This window comes from Schistocerca nitens, chromosome 3, assembly GCF_023898315.1.
Source record: "Schistocerca nitens isolate TAMUIC-IGC-003100 chromosome 3, iqSchNite1.1, whole genome shotgun sequence".
In the NCBI taxonomy this organism is placed as follows: Eukaryota; Metazoa; Arthropoda; class Insecta; order Orthoptera; family Acrididae; genus Schistocerca; species Schistocerca nitens.
In genome coordinates this window covers 583,512,688-583,523,587 of record NC_064616.1, presented here as the reverse complement: position 1 = coordinate 583,523,587, position 10,900 = coordinate 583,512,688, and the positions used below count along the sequence as shown (strand labels likewise).

Below are 10,900 nucleotides of genomic sequence, written 5' to 3'. Positions count from 1 at the left end.
AAGGGAGCTTGTAATGGGTTAAGGCAAAATTAAGCGAGTTGAAAAGTTTAAATATCTCGGAGAATGGATAACAGCCACCTTGTCAGAGAAAGAAGTCTTCATATCACGCATGAACAAAATGGAAATGGCATTCCATTTAACCAAAAACTTTTACAACAAAAGATCAACATCGTTCAATGCAAAGTTAAGGCATTACTGCAGTGTTATCCGTCCGGAGGTCTTGTACGCTTCTGAATGCCTAGTAATGAACAAAAAAGGCCTAAACGAAAAACTGGAGGCCAAGGAAAGGAAGATTTTGAGAAAGATCGTAGGTCCCATCAAATAGAATGGGGAATATAGAAGACGTCATAATCATGAACTGTATTTCCACATAGAGAAGATAACCGATACCATCCGGAAAAGAAGGATTGTGTTTTATGGACGTATGACCCGAATGAGCCCTGGAAGACTCACCAGTAGTATGATCACCTACTTTCAGAAGAAGAAAACAAAATGGGCCTGCTTCACAGAGGTGGAGAAAGATCTCAAAGAAGTGGGGATCACCCATGATGACATTTTGGAGGGTGTCCCACTCAGGGAGAAACTTATGGCGTGGCAGTGTTTCCAAGAAAAGCCAAAACTAAAAACAGGAAAGGCTTGGACCCAGGAGAGGAAGGAGCAACACCGAGAACATATGCGGGAGCACTGAGCAAACATCAGAACACGAAAAGCAAGACAGTTGAAATAATCTGGTCCAAAGATGGCCTATACGAAATGAATGAATGAAACACAAGAACCATATCTGAGTTACGTGTTTGTTTACAGTTGCTACCTTAGGGCAGATGTTTGTGGGACTTCTTCTGCTGACAGCTGGACATAAGCTTGCTGTGTTGTTAAGTTGTTAGTGTTTGACCATGTCCCACACACAATGCGGCAGCAGTATGGCTTGCCTATTTTATCTGTCTATTCTGTAACCCACAGTACCAAATTCAATAAAATACATAACTCAGGAGCGTTTCGTAAATTGAGAAAAATTGGATTATTTATTCAAGAGAAAGAGCTGCACAAATGCAGCAAGTCAATAACGCGTGGCTCGATGTCTGGCCCTTTTATTGTCAGATTTGTTGGCTGTCCTCCTGAGACATATCATGCCAAATTCTGTCCAATTGGCGCGGTAAATCATCAAAACCCGGAGATGGCTGGAGGCCTCTGTCCATAACACCCCAAACATTCTCAATTAGAGAGAGATCCGGCGACCTTGCTGACCAAGGTAGGGCCCGCAAGAACGAAGACGTGTAGTAGAAACTCTTGCCGTAAGCGGGCGGGCATTATTTTGCTGAAATGTAAGCCCAGTAAGGCTTGCCATGAAGAGCAACAAAACAGGACGTAGAATATCGTCAACGTACTGATGTGCTGTAAGGCTGCGGCACCCCAGACCATTACTTTAACCAATTTCCGTCCTATTCGGATAATTCCTTCGTGGTGCGTCGTTTCCTTTTTGTCTTAGAGTGTACACTGTTGTGCAAAATTTAAGGACGAAAGTTTCGCATCATGTGCCATTGCCAAGTAACATAGCTTGATGAAACTTTGACCATACACAGAAAGAATTGCTACAGATCTGGTAACCATGAACAGACCAGACCTCATCGACGGTGTCAGTGTTGAGACAGGGATTAGTGATCATGATGTTGTCATTACGATTATGGTTACGAAAGTTAAAAAGTCGGTCAAGAAGGCTACGAGAGTATTCTTACTAGGAAGGGCAGATAAGCTGTTGTTAGCATCCCACTTAGTAAATGAATCGACTTCATTTACTTCCGGTACGATGGACGTGGAAGAATTATGGGCAAATTTTAAACACATTGAAAATCACGCATTGGACATGTATGTCCCGAAAAAGTGGGTTACGGACGGAAAAGACCCACAATTCGGAGAATGCTCAGGAAGCAAAGGCAGTTGCACTCGCGGTACGACAATGAGGACAGGCAAAAGTTAGTAGAGATTCGTGCTGCTGTAAAAAGAGCGATGCGCGAAGCATACATCCACTACCACCGTCATACCTCAGCAAAAGATCTTGCTGAAAACCCAAGGAAATTCTGGTATTACGTAAAATCGATCAGCGGGTCGAAGGCTTCCATCCAGTCACTCACTGATCAGTCTGGCCTGGCAACGGAAGACAGCAAAACGAAAGCTGAAATTTTAAATTTAGCATTTGAGAAATCTTTCACGCAGGAGGATCGTACAAACATACCGCCGTTTGAGTCTCGTACAGATTCCCGTATGGGGGACATAGTGATAGACATCCCTGGGGTTGTGAAGCAGCTCAATGGGTTGAAAATAAATAAATCGCCAGGTCCTGATGGGATTCCAGTTCGGTTTTACAGAGTACACTACTGCATTGGCTCCTTACTTAGCTTGCATTTATCGTGAATCTCTTGCCCAACGTAAAGTCCCGAGCGACTGGAAAAAAGCGCAGGTGACGCTTGTATATAAGAAGGGTAGAAGGACGGATCCTCAAAATTACAGACCAATATCCTTAACAGACTGTCAGACACAGCAAAGGACTTGGAAGAGCAGTTGAACGGAATGGATGGTGTCTTGAAGGGAGGATATAAGATGAACATCAACAAAAGCAAAACGAGGATAATGGAATGTAGTCGAATTAAGTCGGGTGATGTTGAGGGTATTAGATTAGGAAATGAGACACTTAAAGTAGTAAAGGAGTTTTGCTATTTGGGGAGTAAAATAACTGATGATGGTCGAAGTAGAGAGGATATGAAATGTAGACTGGCAATGGCAAGGAAAGCGTTTCTGAAGAAGAGAAATTTGTTAACATCGAGTATAGATTTAAGTGTCAGGAAGTCATTTCTGAAAGTATTTGTATGGCGTGTAGCCATGTATGGAAGTGAAACATGGACGGTAAATAGAGTGGACAAGAAGAGAATAGAAGCTTTCGAAATGTGGTGCTACAGAAGAATGCTGAAGATTAGATGGGTAGATCACATAACTAATGAGGAGGTACTGAATAGGATTGGGGAGAAGAGGAGTTTGTGGCACAACTTGACCAGAAGAAGGGATCGGTTGGTAGGACATGTTCTGAGGCATCAAGGGATCACCAATTTAGTATTGGAGGGCAGCGTGGAGGGTAAAAATCGTAGGGGGAGACCAAGAGATGAATACACTAAGCAGATTCAGAAGGATGTAGGTTGCAGTAGGTACTGGGAGATGAAGAAGCTTGCACAGGATAGAGTAGCATGCAGAGCTGCATCAAACCAGTCTCAGGACTGAAGACCACAAAAGCAACAATCCTTAACATCGGTTTGTTGAAGGATTCTCGAACATATTCTCAGTTCGAATATAACGAATTTCCTTGAGACAGAGAAGTTGCTGTCCATGCATCAGCACGGCCTTAGAAAGCATCGCTCCTGCGAAACCCAACTCGCCTTTTTTTCACATGATATCTTGCGAACCATGGATGAAGGGTATCAGACGGATGGCATATTCCTTGACTTCCGGAAAGCGTTTGACTCGGTGCCCCACTGCAGACTCCTAACTAAGGTACGAGCATATGGGATTGGTTCCCAAGTATGTGAGTGGCTCGAAGCCTTCTTAAGTAATAGAACCCAGTACGTTGTGCTCGATGGTGAGTGTTCAACGGAGGTGAGGGTATCATCTGGAGTGCCCAAGGGAAGTGTGGTAGGTCCGCTGTTGTTTTCTATCTACATAAATTATCTTTTGGATAGGGTCGATAGCAATGTGCGGCTGTTTGCTGATGATGCTGTGGTGTATGGGAAGATGTCGTCGTTGAGTGACTGTAGGAGGATACAAGATGACTTGAACAGGATTTGTGATTGGTGTAAAGAATGGCAGCTAACTCTAAATATAGATAAATGTAAATTAATGCAGATGAATAGGAAAAAGAATCCCGTAATGTTTGAATACTCTATTAGTAGTGTAGCGCTTGACACAGTCACGTCGATTTGGGAGTAACATTGCAGAGCGATATGAAGTGGGGCTAGCATGTAATGGCAGTTGTGGGGAAGGCGGATAGTCGTCTTCGGTTCATTGGTAGAATTTTGGGAAGATGTGGTTCATCTGTAAAGGAGACCGCTTATAAAACACTAATACGACCTATTCTTGAGTACTGCTCGAGCGTTTGGGATCCCTATGAGGTCGGATTGAGGGAGGACATAGAAGCAATTCAGAGGCGGGCTGCTAGATTTGTTACTGGTAGGTTTGATCATCACGCGAGTGTTACGGAAATGCTTCAGGAACTCGGGTGGAAGTCTAGAGGAAAGGAGGTGTTCTTTTCGTGAATCGCTACTGAGGAAATTTAGAGAACCAGCATTTGAGGCTGACTGCAGTACAATTCTACTGCCGCCAACTTACATTTCGCGGAAAGACCACAAAGATAAGATAAGAGAGATTAGGGCTCGTACAGATGCATATAGGCAGTCATTTTTCCCTCTTTCTGTTTGGGAGTGGAACAGGGAGAGAAGATGCTAGTTGTGGCACGAGGTACCCTCCGCCACGCACCGTATGGTGGATTGCGGAATATGTATGTAGATGTAGATGTAGTATAGTACAGAATGTAACTGAAAAAAAAAACGAAATCAGATGAACAGAAATGACACTCATATACAGACACAATGATTACACTGAAGTCACCGAGATTCATTATGTTTCCCTGGACATTGAAGAAGGCGGGACATAATTCTTAATTGGGTGTGTGATCATCACGGACAGCAATGCGTGCTCTGCAACGATGGCCAAAAGGCTGCTAAGGAGTCTTGTGGTAGGGCATTCCATCCCTCCACCAGGCGGCTGACAACTGCTGGACGTTCGTTAGTGCATGTGGAGCTGTTGCAGTGCGTCTCCCCATCGCACCCCATATATACTTGATGGGATTTAAAGCGGGGGAACAGGCAGTTCAATCCATTCGCCGGATATCCTCTCGTTCCCGGAGCTCCTCCATGTGTGATGTTTGATGCGGTCGCGCATTGCCATCCATAAAAATAAAGTCAGCACCGAATGCACCCTAGAAAAGACGCTAATTGGGAAGGAGTACAGCGTCACAGTAACGTTGACCGCCAAGTATTTTGTTCAGAGACTTGGGGGTCAGTACACCCATACAACATTTTGCCTCCCTACACCGTAACACTTAGATCTCAAAAATGATTACGGTCAACAATGTTCACGGGTGCATTACGTATTCACACCTCTCCCAATATGAGGGTTCGTCCGGAATCCCTGCTCTCAAGGGAACATTCCAAAGTGTGAATAAATGATCTTGATGACATTTGGCGGGTGTGTAGAGAGGGGAAAATAATGCAGTACGCATTTTTGTTGATGACCAACTTAAAAAAAAATGGGTCAAATGGCTGTGAGCACTATGGGACTTAACATCTGAGGTCATCAGTCCCCTAGACTAGTTCTAAGTCTTAAACCTAACTAACCTAAGGACATCACACACATCCATGCCCGAGGCAAGATTCGAAGCTGCGACCGTAGCAGGCGCGCGGTTCCGGAATGAAGCGCCTAGAACCGCTCGGCCACAGCGGCCGGCGACCAACTTCACTTTCAAGGTATAAGACACACCATGAAACGTAATTTGGCGTATTAGGTTTGGTGGGAATATTTTCGGAACGGTGACATGTAAAAATGTTTCTCGTATAAAAGTTGGTATGTAATTAAATTTTTTAAGAAATGTATAATCGAATATTTTAATGATTAGAAATTTTTTCGAAGTACCCCGCCAACTTTAATTAATTTTGAAAAACTAAAACTTTTGTTACAACATAAATTAAACAAGCTTTCAAGCTACATACATGCATGTTTAATAAAGATGGTTTCTAAAATAGCATATTTGAGAAATAAGCTTTACACAATGTGCTGTCAGAGTATTTTCAACATTTCTAATTAGGATACCTAATCATTCATTAATACCAAACTGCCTATTGGCTTCTGTCTCGGGTTCTTCGGCCGACGTTCATCCATTAGATGAACGCCGGCCGAAGAACCCGAGACAGAAGCCAATAGGCAGTTTGTCAACAAGTGGGCACGAAAGCCTCAACAATTTTGCATTCATTATTAGTTTAATTATTTATTTTACTTACATTTGTTTTATATTTTAAATTGTCATTTTACATTTCACATTCATTTTTGTTTTGGTTCTTTCGTTTACCGTTTCACATACATGTATTTTGTTAGTTAAGAATAATTAATATTTCATTACTATGATACAAAATCACTACAGTGTTGATAATATATAAATAAATACTTGACACTTAACGTTTTCTTACACTACGCATGTAAAAAGAACGAAATTTCTTCATATAATATATACGACAGGCAATACGATATAAAATAAAATTCAGTAGGATTTCAAACTGTCGCAGGTAACCCTTTAAACATCCAGGTTTGTATCAGGCATATTGGAGTACATTGGCAAGCCTTGGCGAAGAGAATTGATTACGTACTCTTGACTGCAGCTTGAATATATTGTTTCTCAGGTGGAAATTGTCATCATAATCATTCAACAGAACTATATCTGAAAATATTCTCACAAAGTTCTTCCAACATCGAAACCCGTATAAATCTCACGACTCTACGTGTGCCGTCGAGCCTTTGAGATCACCAGATGAACAAGTTCCTTGTCCTCGGTTGCGATGGTCAAAACGGTTTTTTCACATTGACCACCAAACGTTTCATAGTTTTATAAGAAACTAACGCCGAGCTTGAACAGATAATTCGAGAATATCTTTTTGAATTCTCAACTGTCCTTGTGCCAGCTTCGAAGTCTGGTAAACAAACGTTTGACCAGGTCAAAATATACACTGCCGTAAAAATAAAATTAATACACTTTTTTAAAGGTTTTCAATTGATTCCAAGAGTGCATACGGAGTGCATAAAACAATTACATTTACACATCAGTAGCACAAGCGGTTCTGCGGTACCAGGTAACGACCCGTGCTGGAACACCCATATTAGTACGTGGTGTAGACTCCACGGGCGGCGTCCGCAGCTCGTGGTCTCGCGGTCGCGTTCTCGCTTCCCGAGTACGGGTCCCGGGTTCGATTCCCAGCGTGGTCAGGGATTTTCACCTGCCTGGAGATGACTGGGTGTTTGTGTTGCACTCATCATTTCATTATCATTCATGGAAGTGGCGAGACTGGACTGAGCAAAGGTTGGGAATTTGAACGGGCGCTGATAACAGCGCAGTTGAGCGCCCCACAAACCAAACATCATCATCATCATCATCATCCACGGTTGGCAATGCAGGCGCTGATTCTGGCATCCAGTCGATCTTACAGATGGCGAATATTGTCCTGGGATGCGTTACGTCACGCCTGCTCGACCTGTTCACGTAATTTTGTAAGAGTTATTGGCTGACGAGTGGCAAGAGTCACTTCTCGTCCCATCGTATCCCATACGTGTTCGACTGGAGACAAGTCTGGAGATGGTGCTGGCCAGAGAAGTTTCTGCACGTCTTGCTGAAGGCGATGAGTTTCACAGGCAGTGTGTGGGCGAGTATTATCCTGTTGGAACAGCACACTGCCTTCCTGTTGCAGGAAAGGCAAAAGACAGGGCCTAACAACATTCTGCACGTACCGAGCGCTGGTTAGCATCCTCTCTAGAAACACCAAAGGTGAACGCGAGTTGTAGCTTACCGCACCCCAGACCGTAAGGCCTAGAGTGGGGCTGGACTAATGCACTCTATGAGGCAGCACTCACCAGATCCATGCCGTATGCGCAAACGACCATCACTTGCGTGCAGGCAAAATTTGCTTTCATCGCTGAAGACCACGGCGCACCATTCCATCTTCCAAGTGACCCTCTGACGGTACCAGTAAAGCTGTTCACGTCGATGCTGTGAGTGAGTAACAGACGGGGTATGCATGCTTGTAGTCCCACTGCCAATATCCGGTTCGCAACAGTTAGTTTTGACACGTATGAGCTCACAAGCCCTCTTAGCTGTTCTGCGGCATCTGTAATATCCGCTGCCCTTGCAGCATGGAGATCCTGGCGGGCGTTTGTTCTGCGTGGATGTCCAGAACACATCTACGGGTATGAGAATTTCACGTGACCACTGATACCAGCATGGCTGCACAACTGAAGCAACACGTCCAAATTGTATGGCAATTCTCCGAAAGGACTATCCTGCCACTCGGATGGCCACAATTTGACCCCTTCCAAACTCGCTCAGTTTGCTGTAGGAAGCACGATTGAGTCTCCGTGGCATGGTTGCCTGCTTGATTTACACGTATACATCACACTGGGCCCTCTGGTTGCTAGCATTCCCTATTAAAGGGCAGAGGCAGATGGCGCTCTGGTAACTATGCCACTACCCGTTTCTTGGCGGACGACGATGATAGCATTATCAGTACACTTTCAATCCTTCAGGCGGCACATGCCGTCATCGGATCAAAATCGATGTCGTATTTCCTGGTGTACTAATTTTCTTGCCGGCAGTGTATTTTTTGTTTTTCAATTGGTTTGTTCATTCAGAGCGGAATTTTGTTCTGTAGCAGAAAGTGATATAATTTCTACCATGTCCACGAGATTTATACTTCTCTTTTCTACGTTTCTCTGCTTTATGTAAAATAAAAACACCATTTTCAGATTTACGTACCACGTGCTTGTTACCCCTTAAATATGTAGCAAATTTCGATGGTATGCTTTTTTCGGTGTTACAATGTTCTTCGTTTTGTATTCACATATTTCTACCCGTATTTTCGACATCATATTTATCACAATCGCTGCACTGCATTTTACATGTGCTCAGTTGAGGGGTAGTGGACTATCGGGTCAGATTTATGCCATATATTAGACTAAATTGTATTTCCAGTCCTAAAAACAATTTTTATTCTTGTTTTACGATATATGTAGCTAATCTTCTCAGTTTCTTCTCCCATATTTGGTTACGCTAATGAGCCAAATTCCATTTTGAATGAACAACTCGAATTGAAAAACTAAAAACATATCGAAAATTTTCATCATGTGTTATTACAAACGTAATACTAGTCGTGTGAGCCAGTTGATTAGAACTAAATCTACCGCATTTACAGATTAGCGATGTTTTACGCTAACAGCTGCTCGTAATGCTCTGCCGTTTTATTTTGTGTATTCCAAGGATAGTTGGCTGTAACTGACACTCCCAGCATCTGCCTCTTCATGAATAAAGATTATTTATAAATATCATATTTTTGCTATTGTGCTCTTTTTCTGTATATAGTTATGTAACTCTTTCTGTTAACAAAAATCTATTCCACAACGCTATCTGTTGGCCGACGACGTTGAAACCATTATTAGTGTGTATACTATCCCCCAGGTGACATATGCCGTCATCGCATCAAAGTTGACGTCGTCTTTCCAGGTGTACTATTTTTTTCGCGGCAGTGTATTTGAAAGATGTGTTTCTTTCCGAGCGATTGAGAAAACCTTTATTATTGTTAGATGGGGACTGTCAGTGTGAAAGAACAGTGTAGAGCATCGTTTCTGAGGACAAGGAAGTTGTTCATCTGGTGATACCAAAGGGCTTGATGGCACAGGTACAGTCTTGAGATGTATACGGCTTTCGATGCTGGAATAACTTTGCGAGGAGATTTTCTGATCTAGTTCTGATGAATGATTATGATGTCAATCTCCACCTGAGAAGCAATATAATCAAGCCGCAGTCAATAGTGCATTATTAGCTCTCTATGGCAAGGATTACCAATGTATTGAAACATGCCTGCTACAATTCAGGATATTTAGTGTGTCATCCGCTACTATCTGAAATCAAGCTGAATTGTGTTTTATGTTGTTTTCTACTGATTCGTGAATATATTATGTAAAGAAATGCCATTCATTTTATGTGGGTGGTGTATGAAAACGTTATGTTTTAAGCGTTTATTTACAGATTATCGTTATTGTAATGATTTTGTATCATAATAATGAGTTACTTATTATTTTCAAGTAACAAAATACTGAGATGTGAAACGGTAAACTAAAAAATAAAAATGAATGTAGCACGTAATATGACAGTTTAAAACATAAAACAAATATAAGTAAAATAAATAACTAGACTAATAATGAATGTTTAGATATTTTAATTAGGCATGTTGGAAATAATCTGACAGCACATTGTGTGCAGCTTGTTTCGAAGATATAGTATTTCAGAAACCAGCATTATTACAAATGGGTGCATGTAGCTTGTAAGCTTCTTTAATCTATGTTGCACCAAAAGTTTTCATTTTGCAAAATTAACTAATAGTGATGGGGTATTTTACAAAAATTTCAAATCGTTACAAATTTCGATTATACAGTTTTCAAGAACGTTCATTAATATAACTTTTATATGAGAAGGCCAACGGCATTGCCGCAATGGTAGCACCGGTTCCCGTCAGATCACCGAAGTTAAGCGCTGTTGGGTTGGGCTAGCACTTGGATGGGTGACCATCCAGTCTGCTGAGCGCTGTTGGCAAGCGGGGTGCACTCAGCCCTTGTGAGGCAAATTGAGGAGCTACTTGAACGAGAAGTAGCGGCTCCGGTCTCGTAAGCTGACATATGGCCGGGAGAGCGGTGTGCGGAACATATGCCCCTCCAATTCCGCATCCAGTGACGCCTGTGGGCAGGGGATGACACGGCGGGCGGTCGGTTCCGTTGGGCCTTCCAAGTCCTGTTCGGACAGAGTTTTATATGAGAAGCATTTTTACATATCATCCTTTCGAAGATATTCACTTCAAACCTAATATGACAAATTACCTTTCGGGGTGTTTTTTTTTTTTTTTTTTTTTTTTTTTTTTTTTTTTTTTTTTTGCTCAGATACGAGCAGTTCGAGTAAGTTGAAGTCCAGGTTCACGAAGTTAAATATAGAGGGTGTTACAAAAAGGTACGGCCAAACTTTCAGGTAACATTCCTCACACATAAAGAAAGAAAA

General features: G+C 42.3%; 1 pseudogene; it reads left to right on the top strand.

The window, feature by feature from the left end:
• Positions 1-10,326: 10,326 nt before the first annotated feature.
• Positions 10,327-10,444, top strand: LOC126249933 (5S ribosomal RNA; annotated as a pseudogene).
• Positions 10,445-10,900: the final 456 nt, after the last annotated feature.